The sequence below is a fragment of the Triticum aestivum genome, chromosome 3B (genome assembly GCF_018294505.1).
Source record: "Triticum aestivum cultivar Chinese Spring chromosome 3B, IWGSC CS RefSeq v2.1, whole genome shotgun sequence".
Taxonomy (NCBI): domain Eukaryota; kingdom Viridiplantae; phylum Streptophyta; class Magnoliopsida; order Poales; family Poaceae; genus Triticum; species Triticum aestivum.
In genome coordinates this window covers 518,514,159-518,528,058 of record NC_057801.1, presented here as the reverse complement: position 1 = coordinate 518,528,058, position 13,900 = coordinate 518,514,159, and positions in this window count along the sequence as shown.

The window sequence follows — 13,900 nt, the reverse complement described above, 5'->3', positions numbered from 1 at the left end:
GATGAGAATGGTATAATCATCCGCAACAAGGCAAGGTTAGTGGCTCAAGGGTACTCACAAGTTGAAGGTTTGGACTTTGGTGAGACCTTTGCCCCCGTTGCCCGTCTTGAATCCATTCGCATCTTACTTGCTTATGCTGCTTTCAATGGATTTACATTGCATCAAATGGATGTAAAGAGTGCTTTCCTTAACGGTCCTCTACAAGAAGAAGTATATGTGTCACAACCACCTGGGTTCGTTGATCCCGATCACAAAGACTATGTGTATAAACTTCATAAGGCTCTGTATGGCCTCAAACAAGCACCTCGTGCTTGGTATGATCATCTTAAGAAGTTTTTACTCGATGATGGCTTTGTGAGAGGGGTGATCGATCCCACTCTTTTTACTAAGAGGGACAAGGGTGATTTGATCTTATGCCAAATCTATGTAGATGATATAATTTTTGGTTCTCCTAACATTCATTTGTGCAAGAAGTTTGCGGACTCCATGACCAAGAATTTTGAAATGTCACTCAATACGGATTTGAAGTTCTTTCTTGGATTTCAAATTCAACAATTTCAAGAAGGAATTTTCTTGTCTCAAGCAAAATACCTCAAGGATATCCTAGAAAAGTTCGGCATGACTGATGCTAGTCCATGTAAGACACCCATGCCAACCAAAATTGTACTCACTGAAGACACCAACGATATCCCTTTCGACCCATCTAAATACCGCTCTATGATTGGTTCATTGCTTTATCTTTGTGCATCTAGACCAGACATCATGTTTAGTGTATGCATGTGTGCTAGATTTCAAGCTTCCCCTAGGGAAAGTCATCATAAGGCGGTTAAGCATATTCTTAGATACCTTGTTCACACCCCAAAGTTGGGTCTATGGTACCCCAAGGATGCTAAGTTTGATCTCATTGGGTATACGGATGCGGATTGGGCTGGAGACAAAGTGGATTGTAACTCCACCTCCGGTGCATGTCAATTTCTTGGTCGCTCCTTGGTAAGTTGGTCCTCGAAGAAACAAAACTGTATTGCCCTCTCTACCAAAGAAGCTGAATACATTACAGCCCGCAGTTGTGCAACTCAATTACTATGGATGAGACAAACCTTGAAGGATTATGGTATCACTTATAGGCATGTGCCTCTCCTATGTGATAATGAAAGTGCCATCAATATTGCTGAGAACCCCAAGGATCATCTCCGCACCAAGCACATTGATATTAGGTATCACTTCTTGAGAGATCATGTGGAAAGGGGTGATATTAACATCGATCATGTTGGTACAGATTTGCAACTTGCAGATATTTTCACCAAACCATTGGATGAAGCAAGGTTTTGTTGACTTAGGCGTGAACTTGGTATCTTGGATCTTGACAACATTATGTGAAATCTAGTACCCATGCATGCATTTTCATAATGTTTTGTCTTGATGTAGGCATATATTTAGGGGGAGACATTCAATTCATGAATATACTCACCCTACATAATGCATAAAAAGAACAAACACTCTCAAAGTTATCATGGTTCTCAGACTATGTGCTTTCCACGATGGAGTAGTGATTCTGCACTCAAAGTTCCAATCTTTCCGTGCCATGTCACGTATACTCATACATGGTGGCAGTAGCCACCACTCTTGTCATTAGAACAATATATGAGCGGCATATGTTTTATTATTGTTGGCATAGGATACTCGTTGCTTAATAGAAATTCTTACTACATAAGGTCATCATCATCTCCTCATCATGACTAGTAGCACAAATAATTGCACCCTACTCCTCTAAAAAATTCTTATATGCGTCCGGATGTCCGTTGTGTACCAGATGTCCGTAAAATACCTTCTGTTGAGCTCAGCCCGGTCATCCGGCCCATCCGAACGTCCGTTCATTTTTTCCTGGTGCAGGCACCGGACGACCGTGGACTCCTGGTCGTCCGGACGTCTCTCCGACATCGGACGTCCGTTGCACTCCGGCCGTCCGTAAAAAGCTTTCTGTTGACCTCCGCCCGGTCGTCCGGCCCATTCGGACGTCCGTTCATTTTTTCCCTGGCCCAGGCACCGGACGTTCGTGGACCTCCGGTCGTCCGAACAAATTCTCAGGCAGCTATATATAGCGTGGGGTAGGTTTTTGGGTCAGTTGCCCTAATCCACTCGCTCCCTCTCCTCTGTTCCCCACCGCCGCCGCTCCTGTTCCGCGGCTCCTCACCGCGGCCACACGCCGCCCGTGCCCCTCGTCGGGGCCGCTCACTGCTCGGGGTCCTCGCCGTGGTCCCGCCAATCGCTGTGGCTGCACGGGTCGCCTCTGTCCCCGCTCAAGCTTCAGTTGTCATCGTCACACCATGCGCTGTAGCCACTCGGACGTTCACTAATTTGCTCCAGTCGTCGCCTCCCTCCGCGTTCCTCACTCAAAGGTCGTGATGTCCAAGACCAAGCACTCCGCACGCAAGCAAGTCACCGGTGGGCCGTCCCGCATGTCTCTTCGTGGTGGCTTCCATGACTCCCAGGAGCGGGCTCGTCCTCGGAAGCGCGCCGCCCATCCTCACAGCTCTTCTAGCAACTCATCCTCGAAGGGATCGGACTATGAGGATGAAATGGATGATTTGGAGCAGCCCGCGTGTGTGGCAGTTCGCACCTCCGCACCCAAGCCGGGAACTCGTCGGCCCACCTTCCAGCCTCCTCCTCCTCCGGTCCAACCTCATGGTGATGCTTGTCATATCTCACTTGAACCTCCTCTAGCACACGACCGTCACGGTAAGCGGTTCAACGTGGTTCCCATTGCCTCCTATCTTAAGTTGCATTGTGATGTTGATCAATTCACGATTGCTCGTGACTCCAGGGACCCTTGTTTTTGCACTAATGTCCAAGCTGACATTTTTACCACTATCATCATTCCTAAGGGTCTCTCTGTGCATTTGTGCATTGATTTAGAGCATATTCGTACTCATCTGGAAAAATATTCCGGGGCTATTGAGCTCATTGAGTCCTCCAATCTTGCTGCCCCATTTACATTTCAACATGACTTTAACCAAGCCGCCATTCATCAATTTTATACCACATGCTTTTTTGGTCCAAATAACACTGTTACTTGGATGACCGCCGACACAAAGCTCTCGGCTTCTTACTCTCAATTTGTTACTGCCCTTGGTTTTCCTGACATCGGGTTCAAAATTCACAATGATGACCCCGACCACAGACCCAAGGGCCCTGATGCATGTGCTGATCTTATCAAACCCATTTCCCAACTGACTGATGATGAGAAACATAAGGGTTTTAACCAAGTTTCCATTTGCGTGCTCCTTTCTTCATTATCTATCAGTGTGCCATTCACACCATTTATCCTAAGATGGGTGACAAGGGGTCCTGCAGTAGCTACTGCATCGATCTCATGCATCGCCTCTATACGACTCCCAAAGGGAAGATCAATGTGCCTCATTTTCTATGGCATGAGATTCGCCTTGTTTCGTTTCAGCACAAGCAGGCCTTTCCTCATACTCCCTTTCTTCAGGCTTTCATCGAGAGTGTGGCTTTGTTTCCTATTGCCCGCACTCATTTGCATGAGAAATGCGTTATGCCCCCACACATGGCTGATAACTATGTTCCCAAGGACTCTTCCTCTTCTGCTCATCCGCGGCGCATTGCTGCTAGCATCCCTCGTTCTGCTCCCTCCGGATCTGCACCCTTTGGTCGCATTGTGCACTTTCTAGGGAAGGCCCACTCTGCCTTGATGAAGGCTGTTTCGTTTAATTGCTCCCAAAACCACGCTGTTGTCACGTGCCTTATCACCTCCAAGAATGCTCTGAAGACTTGTCTGAGAGACTCCGGTGTGTTTGATGTGAGTGATGATAATCGCTTTCCTGATGAGCCACCTTCTGATTTTGGCTTTCCCTCGAGTCCTGAGTGGACTGAATTCTTTGAGGAAGCTGGTGGCAGTGGTGCACATGATGATGATGATGATGATGATGATGATGATGCTCTCTGATGCTGTTATGCACCCCTTTTGGATATTTGATGCCAAGGGGGAGTAGGCTCTATGCATACTATGATATTAGCTTGTTAGCTTGTAATCGAACTCATTGCTATGTTATTGATTAGCTTGTATCGAACTCATGTTATGAGATTGTAGAAATTTATGTTCTATGCTTGAGTGATGAACCTATATGGAGCTTATTGTCTTGATTATCTTGTGTATGAGATTTGGTTGTGTTGGTATCATATTGAGGGGGAGCTCTCTTCATGTTTATTCTCTATGGTATCATATTGAGGGGGAGCTCACTCCTTGCTTATTCTTTGACTATTGAGCTTCACAACAAATCCTTTTGATTCCTATGTTTATGTGTGTGCATATATGTTGTCATCAACTACCAAAAAGGGGGAGATTCAAAGTGCAATCATGCCCTTAATCGTATTTTGATGTTGATGACAACATGTATGTTGGGACTAATCTTGTTTATCAAGTATATCTCAGGATTATGTCTCAAAGGCCGTGTGTGGATCATGACTAGGGACAAATGCATATAACTCAAGATTGGAGATACCAGACATTAGCCTTGGCCTTGTTTATGGTTTGTTCTTGAGTATAGGAATCCCGCACTATTAAGAGGGGATCGCTGGATCTAGTGAAAGACTTGCTCAAAGCCCTCAACTCCTGTTTTTCTCTCCGGTCGTCCGGTACTCTATGGGCGTCTGGTCCCTCTCAGCTGTCCGAACGTCCGGCTCTCTCCGGACGTCCGGTGTTCCCCTTACAGAAAGTTATTTACGGATTTACGAAACACTTTGGACGTCCGACCTCCAGACGGCCGGCACATCTCGGACGTCCACTATTTCCACCACAGAACCATATTTACGGATTTCTGGGCCTCTCCGGACGTCCGGGCTCCGGACGACAGACACGTCTCGGACGTCCGTGTGCTATGCACAGATTCATGGCTTATTTGTTCCCAGCGGCCGGACGACCGATAACTGTGACACCCCAAAATTTTAACCTTGTTTTGATGATTAAAATTTTGCCAGGAAATTAAAACTCTTATTTTCTGGACTCACTTTTGATTTTTGAAACATTTCCTTTCTTATCATCATGGAGTTTTTACCTCAAGTGAAATACTTCTCAATTTTATTGGACTCCCTTACCCTCTCAAATAAAACTTTTCTTTTATCAGAGGGATTAATTATAAAATTATTTCCCTGATCTTTATTCCTTTAAAAATGGTTTTTCCATGGTTTGTGGTCCTTTTTGAACTACAACCATTTGATAAAATCTTTTAAAAATCCCACCAAAATTTGGAGATGTCATGTGATGTTTCTAAATCACTTTTATGCAAAGAGATATTTCTTTCATTTAATATTTTGAGCTCTATCCCAAATTTTCAAATCTGGTCCAGTGGGCACTTTTACACTACAACCTATTTAAATATTTCTTTAAAACTTCCACCAAAATTTTGGGATGTCAATATGAGTATGTTAATTAACTATTTGCAAAAACCCAGTGTTGTCCCTTGAAAAATTTGAGTGAATCAACCTCTTTTCCACTCTAGTTCAACTTGATGATTTGTACAACAACTATGTTTTAAGTTGCTCCTTTATCCATGATTCTTTTACCTACTTGTAGTCCTCCATACTAAACCCCTACGTCCAGGAGCATGCACCCATTGGATCATTTTTGGTTCATGAAGTGATGCCATTTGTCTCCTGTCCAGAATTGAGTTTTTGCAAAACTTGCACTAACAAGTTTCTGTATTTTGCCAACTAACCTCACACCCTTTTATTCACCTAATGAGACCACCATCTGGAATTTTTGACCACTCCAAGACCTGCCTAGATGCCTCTGGCATTTTGTCAAACACCCTGTGGGCATGGACAGATTTGGCATGATTGTAAGTTTGTGTTGTGAACTTTCCCATATGTCCAAACCAAGTTGTCAAGTAGCCTGCTAACGATCTCTAGCCCAGGCCTGTGGATTTGCATTAGCTCTCTAGCAGTTTTGGAAATCCTGGCATTTCGTCGAGCAGTCGCCGTGCACGCCCGGAGCGCGAGCAGAGCACGCGTTTTGCACGTGCTCGCGCCCGAGCCAGCGCGCCCCTGGATAAGCTTCCCCGAGCTCATCCTGATCCTTTCCCACTCGCCACGTTGCGCCAAGAGCCCCGACCGCCTCCTCGCCCCCTGCAGCGTTGCTAGCAAGCTTCTTGGCGGCACGCCTGCGGCCGCATCCGCCACCGCCATGGGCAGCACCGCCCAAACCACCACAGCGCGCCAGCTCGCCTCCTTCGACAGTGGAGTGTTCGTCGGTAGCTCCTGGAGCCGGCCAGCCACCGCCACGTCGCCCTGCAGTACAGTAGGGCGGTTCGCCGATGAGCTTATCCACGGCCGCCACGAACCGACTTGGACGTGCTATAAAGGGAGGTCCCCGGACTCCTCCGAGCACCCAGGCAGCTTCACGCCGTCCTTCTCGTACCCCCTTAGTCGTCAATCGAAGCGAGGAGGTCGTCTTCAACCTCTCCGGTCAGCTCAGCCGCCGCCTCGTCCCGGTCAGTTCCGACGCACCAAGACCTCCCCTGCCCTCCCAAACGCCACCGTCCAACTCCACTTGAACCCGCGGAGCTGCCTAGCCTCCCAGACACAGCTAGGAACCACCATGGCCGGAATCCCCAAATCCACCGAAGCCTCCCCTCCGCCGCGGAGCTCGCCGCCGGCGACTCCCTCCACCCCCGGCGACCCTACGACCACCGGAAGGGCCGCCTAGGAGTGGTGGATCCATCCCTGCACTTGGATCCCCGCGAAGAACCTCCGTTCACCGGCGACGATCGCCGGATGTCCCGCCTCTGCTCGGGCAGAGAAGGGGAGGGAGTGGGGACTAGTCAAACCTGACTAGTGCCCCCCTGGACCCACTATCAGTGACTCCCCGCGTGGTCCATGCTGGATAAGTGGAGGCGTAAAAGCTCAAGTACGTCTCCTCTGCGCAAAAGCGTAATCCCGTTTGAACCGTTTTTCCTTTTCTATTAAAAAAAACAGATTTTGACCAAATGTTTGACTGGCTATATCTTTTAAAATATAACTTCAAATGAATTGATTTTTTTTCTACATCTCTCAAATTCTGTCTAGTTTATTTTAAGATTTGTTTGGACATTTTTCAAACACCTTTTTTGTGCTGTTTTGAAATTGTGTGTTAATTCCAATATTTTCAAAATAGGATTTTGGAGAGAGGTAGAAAGCTTTCAAAAGTTTTGGAGAGCACCACCACCTTTCCACACCTTGAAGGCAAGCATTCTGAACCCCGGCATAATATTTTTGGTGTGTTCGTTGTCACGTTTATAACACCACCTCATTTCGAAGGACTTGTTATTTCATGTGATGATCATTCGCATGGATGCATATTAGTGATTTCCATGCTGTTGGAAATGAGTATACTTGTGATGGTAATCATCCTCATGTATCTTGCATGCATGCCGGAAAGGAATCCGGGAAAGCCTCTGCCTTGGGTAGGCGTGAGCTTGTCGCCGGTCTCCGTCGGGACGGGTATGTCCGGTATGGCATAGTAAGATATAATGAGTGTTGATTGTATTGGTTGAAATATATTTGTTATACATGTCATGCAGGAAACTATAAACCTCCTGAGTCGACCGTAGATCGAGTCTTGTTCCAGTAACCCCCACACTTGTTTCGTGCTACCACTTGTCCCTGCCACAGGTAGGGTACGGTTCAGTAATTTGTCAACCCCTTTCTAGCACACACCGTACAGAGGGGCCGGGATGAGGGTACCATGGCCATGGATTAAAGCCAGTCATCCGGTCAGGGGGCATGGGTGTTTCGGTTGTAGCCGAGGGGGTAGCTTCCCCAGTTTTGCACGCGGTATAAATTTTGTGATCCCATGCTAATCGAGGTTGTAGCCTCCCCACTTAGAGTTTTGCTTAACAGTGTCGTGGGTGATTCCAGACACCGGTAAGTTAAGCTGGTGTGTGCAAGTCAGGTGTGTTTTCATTTAAAAGACCGTAGACGGAATTAGTCTTGATGGACTAAAGGAATCCGTTACTTGTGGGTAAAGAGTACACCCTCTGCAGAGATTAAACCTATTCGAATAGCCGTGTCCATGGTTAAGGACTACAGTCTGGGTCAGGTCAAGTGTCGGTCTTAGTGTCGGTCTTCGGAGGAGAAACTACTAAACCAAAACTTGGATCATGATTTGTGACTTGTGATGATTATGATGATTATTATTATGGACTAACTCCTTTATATTATTTGAAGTATTGAGTATCCCTGGGACGGTTCTACCTCCTGGATATTCATTGTGATTATTTTTCTTATAAGCCCTTTATGAGGTGTCGCTCCGATGCCCAACTGTGGCATGCTTGTTATTTTCTTTATAAGCCCTTTATGTGGTGTTGCTTAGATGCCCGACTGTGGCATGCTTGTTATTTTCTTTATAAGCCCTTTATGTGGTGTCGCTCAGATGCCCGACTGTGGCATGCTTGTTATTTTCTTTATAAGCCCTTTATGTGGTGTCGCTCCGATGCCCGACTGTGGCATGCTTGTTATTTTCTTTATAAGCCCTTTATGTGGTGTCGCTTAGATGCCCGACTGTGGCATGCTTGTTATTTTCTTTATAAGCCCTTTATGTGGTGTCGCTCAGATGCCCGACTGTGGCATGCTTGTTTTTTTTCTTTATAAGCCCTTTATGTGGTGTCGCTTAGACGCCCGACTGAGGCATGCGTCATATCCTGGCCCTTTCGAGGCGTCGCTTCAAACACCCGATCGGTGCATGTTATTGCTCCCCATTATTGCATATTCATGTTGCATATAAATAACTTGCTTGCATGCATCAGAGATTTTATTTTATGACCGACGATGTGATCATAGAATATTTCAGCGCACGATTATCATTTATAATTATACCCGTGTTCATAATGTTTGCGAGTACATTCAAAGTGCTCACTGGCTTGTCCCTGGCTATTGTCTTGGCCAGAATTCCTGCATGGAGAGTAGCGTTGTGAGGACAGCCCTAGAACCTAAGCAACGGTGATAGCAGCCTTGTGAAGATAGGAGTTAACCTGGTCAGCTGTTCCTGTTGGGAAGTGGAGTCCCATAGACAACGATGATCCACAAACCGCTTCCGCCAGCAACCTCTAGAAATCACTTGTTGTACTCATAGGCCAGAATGGTCTTGTACTACATATTTTGTACTTTGCTTGGAATTTCTGTATCAATTTGGTGCCTCATCAGCTAACAGTAATCCTGGGGCTGGTGAGCACAACGGCCTTTTTCTGGAAATTAATACCCGGAAAACCGGTCGTGACAAACTTGGTATCAGAGCCAGGCTCACCATTGGCTAATCCTATCTTAGCCAAGTCGAAAAACCTAGGAAAACCAACTCACCAGACCCTAGCCAAAACCCCAGCCAAGCTTCCCGTGCAGGATAGCCACACAGTGACCCCGACACTTTTGGCAGTCGGTGCCCAACCTATCAGCCTAGCCTGTCGATCACGCGCCGGTGACCGACAAATAATCTGTCTTGTTCGCTAGCGTGCGAAGGAAGACTCCGTTCCCTTTTTCTATAAAAAGGGCACGCTAGCCTCAACACAGCACAGCCCCGGCCATCAACCAAAATACCTTGATGATCCCAGAAGTGCTTCGTCGCCTTTTGGGAACACGCTCCAACGGGATTGTGGCCAACAATCCCCGAGATGGTCATCATCGCTACCCCGACCCTGTAGCCCCTCAACCCCCTCCAGCAGATCACGACGGTGAAAACCGTGGAGAAACCTCGACGTCCGCGAGGCAAGCCCGCTTAGATATGAACGAGGTAGACTAAGCCGCTCGAGTAGTACCGAGTCTTAGTATGTCCTCGCCTTGTAACTATGTGATCCTATATCGCCATAATTAAATACTGTTTGCCTATGCATCCCTATTTTTGTTATAAGTCATGCATGAGTATGTGGATGTGCGACTGCATTTTTATCCCGGGCGTAGGTGCCAACCTCGACGACGCAAGTTTGTGCTATGAATAAATCTTTTGTTTCCAGCTCACAGGATAGATATTTTCAAAACAACTCTTAACAAATCTCGAGGACGAGATTTTCTTTTAAGGGGGGTAGTGTTGTGACACCCCAAAATTTTAACCTTGTTTTGATGATTAAAATTTTGCCAGGAAATTAAAACTCTTATTTTCTGGACTCACTTTTGATTTTTGAAACATTTCCTTTCTTATCATCATGGAGTTTTTACCTCAAGTGAAATACTTCTCAATTTTATAGGACTCTCTTACCCTCTCAAATAAAACTTTTCTTTTATCAGAGGGATTAATTATAAAATTATTTCCCTGATCCTTATTCCTTTAAAAATGGGTTTTCCATGGTTTGTGGTCCTTTTTGAACTACAACCATTTGATAAAATCTTTTAAAAATCCCACCAAAATTTGGAGATGTCATGTGATGTTTCTAAATCACTTTTATGCAAAGAGATATTTCTTTCATTTAATATTTTGAGCTCTATCCCAAATTTTCAAATCTGGTCCAGTGGGCACTTTTACACTACAACCTATTTAAATATTTCTTTAAAACTTCCACCAAAATTTTGGGATGTCAATATGAGTATGTTAATTAACTATTTGCAAAAACCCAGTGTTGTCCCTTGAAAAATTTGAGTGAATCAACCTCTTTTCCACTCTGATTCAACTTGATGATTTGTACAACAACTATATTTTAAGTTGCTCCTTTATCCATGATTCTTTTACCTACTTGTAGTCCTCCATACTAAACCCCTACGTCCAGGAGCATGCACCCATTGGATAATTTTTGGTTCATGAAGTGATGCCATTTGTCTCCTGTCTAGAATTGAGTTTTTGCAAAACTTGCACTAACAAGTTTCTGTATTTTGCCAACTAACCTCACCACCCTTTTATTCACCTAATGAGACCACCATCTGGAATTTTTGACCACTCCAAGACCTGCCTAGATGCCTCTGGCATTTTGTCAAACACCCTGTGGGCATGGACATATTTGGCATGATTGTAAGTTTGTGTTGTGAACTTTCCCATCTGTCCAAACCAAGTTGTCAAGTAGCCTGCTAACGATCTCTAGCCCAGGCCTGTGGATTTGCATGAGCTCTCTAGCAGTTTTGGCCATCCTGGCATTTCGTCGAGCAGTCGCCGTGCACGCCCGGAGCGCGAGCAGAGCACGCGTTTTGCACGTGCTCGCGCCCGAGCCAGCGCGCCCCTGGATAAGCTTCCCCGAGCTCATCCTGATCCTTTCCCACTCGCCACGTCGCGCCAAGAGCCCCGACCACCTCCTCGCCCCCTGCAGCGTTGCCAGCAAGCTTCTTGGCGGCACGCCTGCGACCGCATCCGCCACCGCCATGGGCAGCACCGCCCAAACCACCACAGTGCGCCAGCTCGCCTCCTTCGATAGTGGAGCGTTCTTCGGTAGCTCCTGGAGCCGGCCAACCACCGCCACGTCGCCCTGCAGTACAGTAGGGCAGTTCGCCAGCGAGCTTATCCACGGCCGCCACGAACCGACTTGGACGTGCTATAAAGGGAGGTTCCCGGACTCCTGCGAGCACCCAGGCAGCTTCACGCCATCCTTCTCGTACCCCCTTAGTTGTCAATCGAAGCGAGGAGGTCGTCTTCAACCTCTCCGGTCAGCTCGGCCGCCGGCTCGTCCCGGTCAGTTCCGACGCACAAAGACCTCCCCTGCCCTCCCAAACGCCACCGTCTGACTCCACTTGAACCCGCGGAGCCGCCTAGCCTCCTAGACACAGCTAGGAACCACCATGGTCGGAATCCCCAAATCCACCGAAGCCTCCCCTCCGTCGTGGAGCTCACCGCCGGTGACTCCCTCTACCCACAGCGACCCTACGACCACCGGAAGGGCCGCCTAGGAGTGGCGGATCCATCCCTGCACCCGGATGCCCGCGAAGAACCTCCGTTCGCCGGCGACGATCGCCGGATGTCCCGCCTCTGCTCGGGCAGAGAAGGGGAGGGAGTGGGGACTAGTCAAACCTGACTAGTGCCCCCCCTGGACCCACTGTCAGTGACTCCCCGCGTGGTCCATGCTGGATAAGTGGAGGCGTAAAAGCTCAAGTACGTCTCCTCTGCACAAAAGTGTAATCCCGTTTGAATCGTTTTTCTTTTTCTATTTAAAAAAAAACAGATTTTGACCAAATGTTTGACTGGCTATATCTTTTAAAATATAACTTCAAATGAATTGATTTTTTCTACATCTCTCAAATTCTGTCTAGTTTATTTTAAGATTTGTTTGGACATTTTTCAAACACCTTTTTTGTGCTGTTTTGAAATTGTGTGTTAATTCCAATATTTTCAAAATAGGATTTTGGAGAGAGGTAGAAAGCTTTCAAAAGTTTTGGAGAGCACCCCCACCTCTCCACACCTTGAAGGCAAGCATTCTGAACCCCGGCATAATATTTTTGGTGTGTTCGTTGTCACGTTTATAACACCACCTCATTTCGAAGGACTTGTTATTTCATGTGATGATCATTCGCATGGATGCATATTAGTGATTTCCATGCTGTTGGAAATGAGTATACTTGTGATGGTAATCATCCTCATGTATCTTGCATGCATGCCGGAAAGGAATCCGGGAAAGCCTCTGCCTTGGGTAGGCGTGAGCTTGTCGCCGGTCTCCGTCGGGACGGGTATGTCCGGTATGGCATAGTAAGATATAATGAGTGTTGATTGTATTGGTTGAAATATATTTGTTATACATGTCATGCAGGAAACTATAAACCTCCTGAGTCGACCGTAGATCGAGTCTTGTTCCAGTAACCCCCACACTTGTTTCGTGCTACCACTTGTCCCTGCCACAGGTAGGGTACGGTTCAGTAATTTGTCAACCCCTTTCTAGCACACACCGTACAGAGGGGCCGGGATGAGGGTACCATGGCCATGGATTAAAGCCAGTCATCCGGTCAGGGGGCATGGGTGTTTCGGTTGTAGCCGAGGGGGTAGCTTCCCCAGTTTTGCACGCGGTATAAATTTTGTGATCCCATGCTAATCGAGGTTGTAGCCTCCCCACTTAGAGTTTTGCTTAACAATGTCGTGGGTGATTCCAGACACCGGTAAGTTAAGCTGGTGTGTGCAAGTCAGGTGTGTTTTCATTTAAAAGACCGTAGACGGAATTAGTCTTGATGGACTAAAGGAATCCGTTACTCGTGGGTAAAGAGTACACCCTCTGCAGAGATTAAACCTATTCGAATAGCCGTGTCCATGGTTAAGGACTACAGTTTGGGTCAGGTCAAGTGTCGGTCTTAGTGTCGGTCTTCGGAGGAGAAACTACTAAACCAAAACTTGGATCATGATTTGTGACTTGTGATGATTATGATGATTATTATTATGGACTAACCCCTTTATATTATTTGAAGTATTGAGTATCCCTGGGACGGTTCTACCTCCTGGATATTCATTGTGATTATTTTTCTTATCAGCCCTTTATGAGGTGTCGCTCCGATGCCCAACTGTGGCATGCTTGTTATTTTCTTTATAAGCCCTTTATGTGGTGTCGCTCAGATGCCCGACTGTGGCATGCTTGTTATTTTCTTTATAAGCCCTTTATGTGGTGTCGCTCAGATGCCCGACTGTGGCATGCTTGTTTTTTTCTTTATAAGCCCTTTATGTGGTGTCGCTCCGACGCCCGACTGTGGCATGTTTGTTATTTTCTTTATAAGCCCTTTATGTGGTGTCGCTCAGATGCCCGACTGTGGCATGCTTGTTATTTTCTTTATAAGCCCTTTATGTGGTGTCGCTCAGATGCCCGACTGTGGCATGCTTGTTTTTTTCTTTATAAGCCCTTTATGTGGTGTCGCTTAGACGCCCGACTGAGGCATGCGTCATATCCTGGCCCTTTCGAGGCGTCACTTCAAACACCCGATCGGTGCATGTTATTGCTACCCCATTATTGCATATTCATGTTGCATA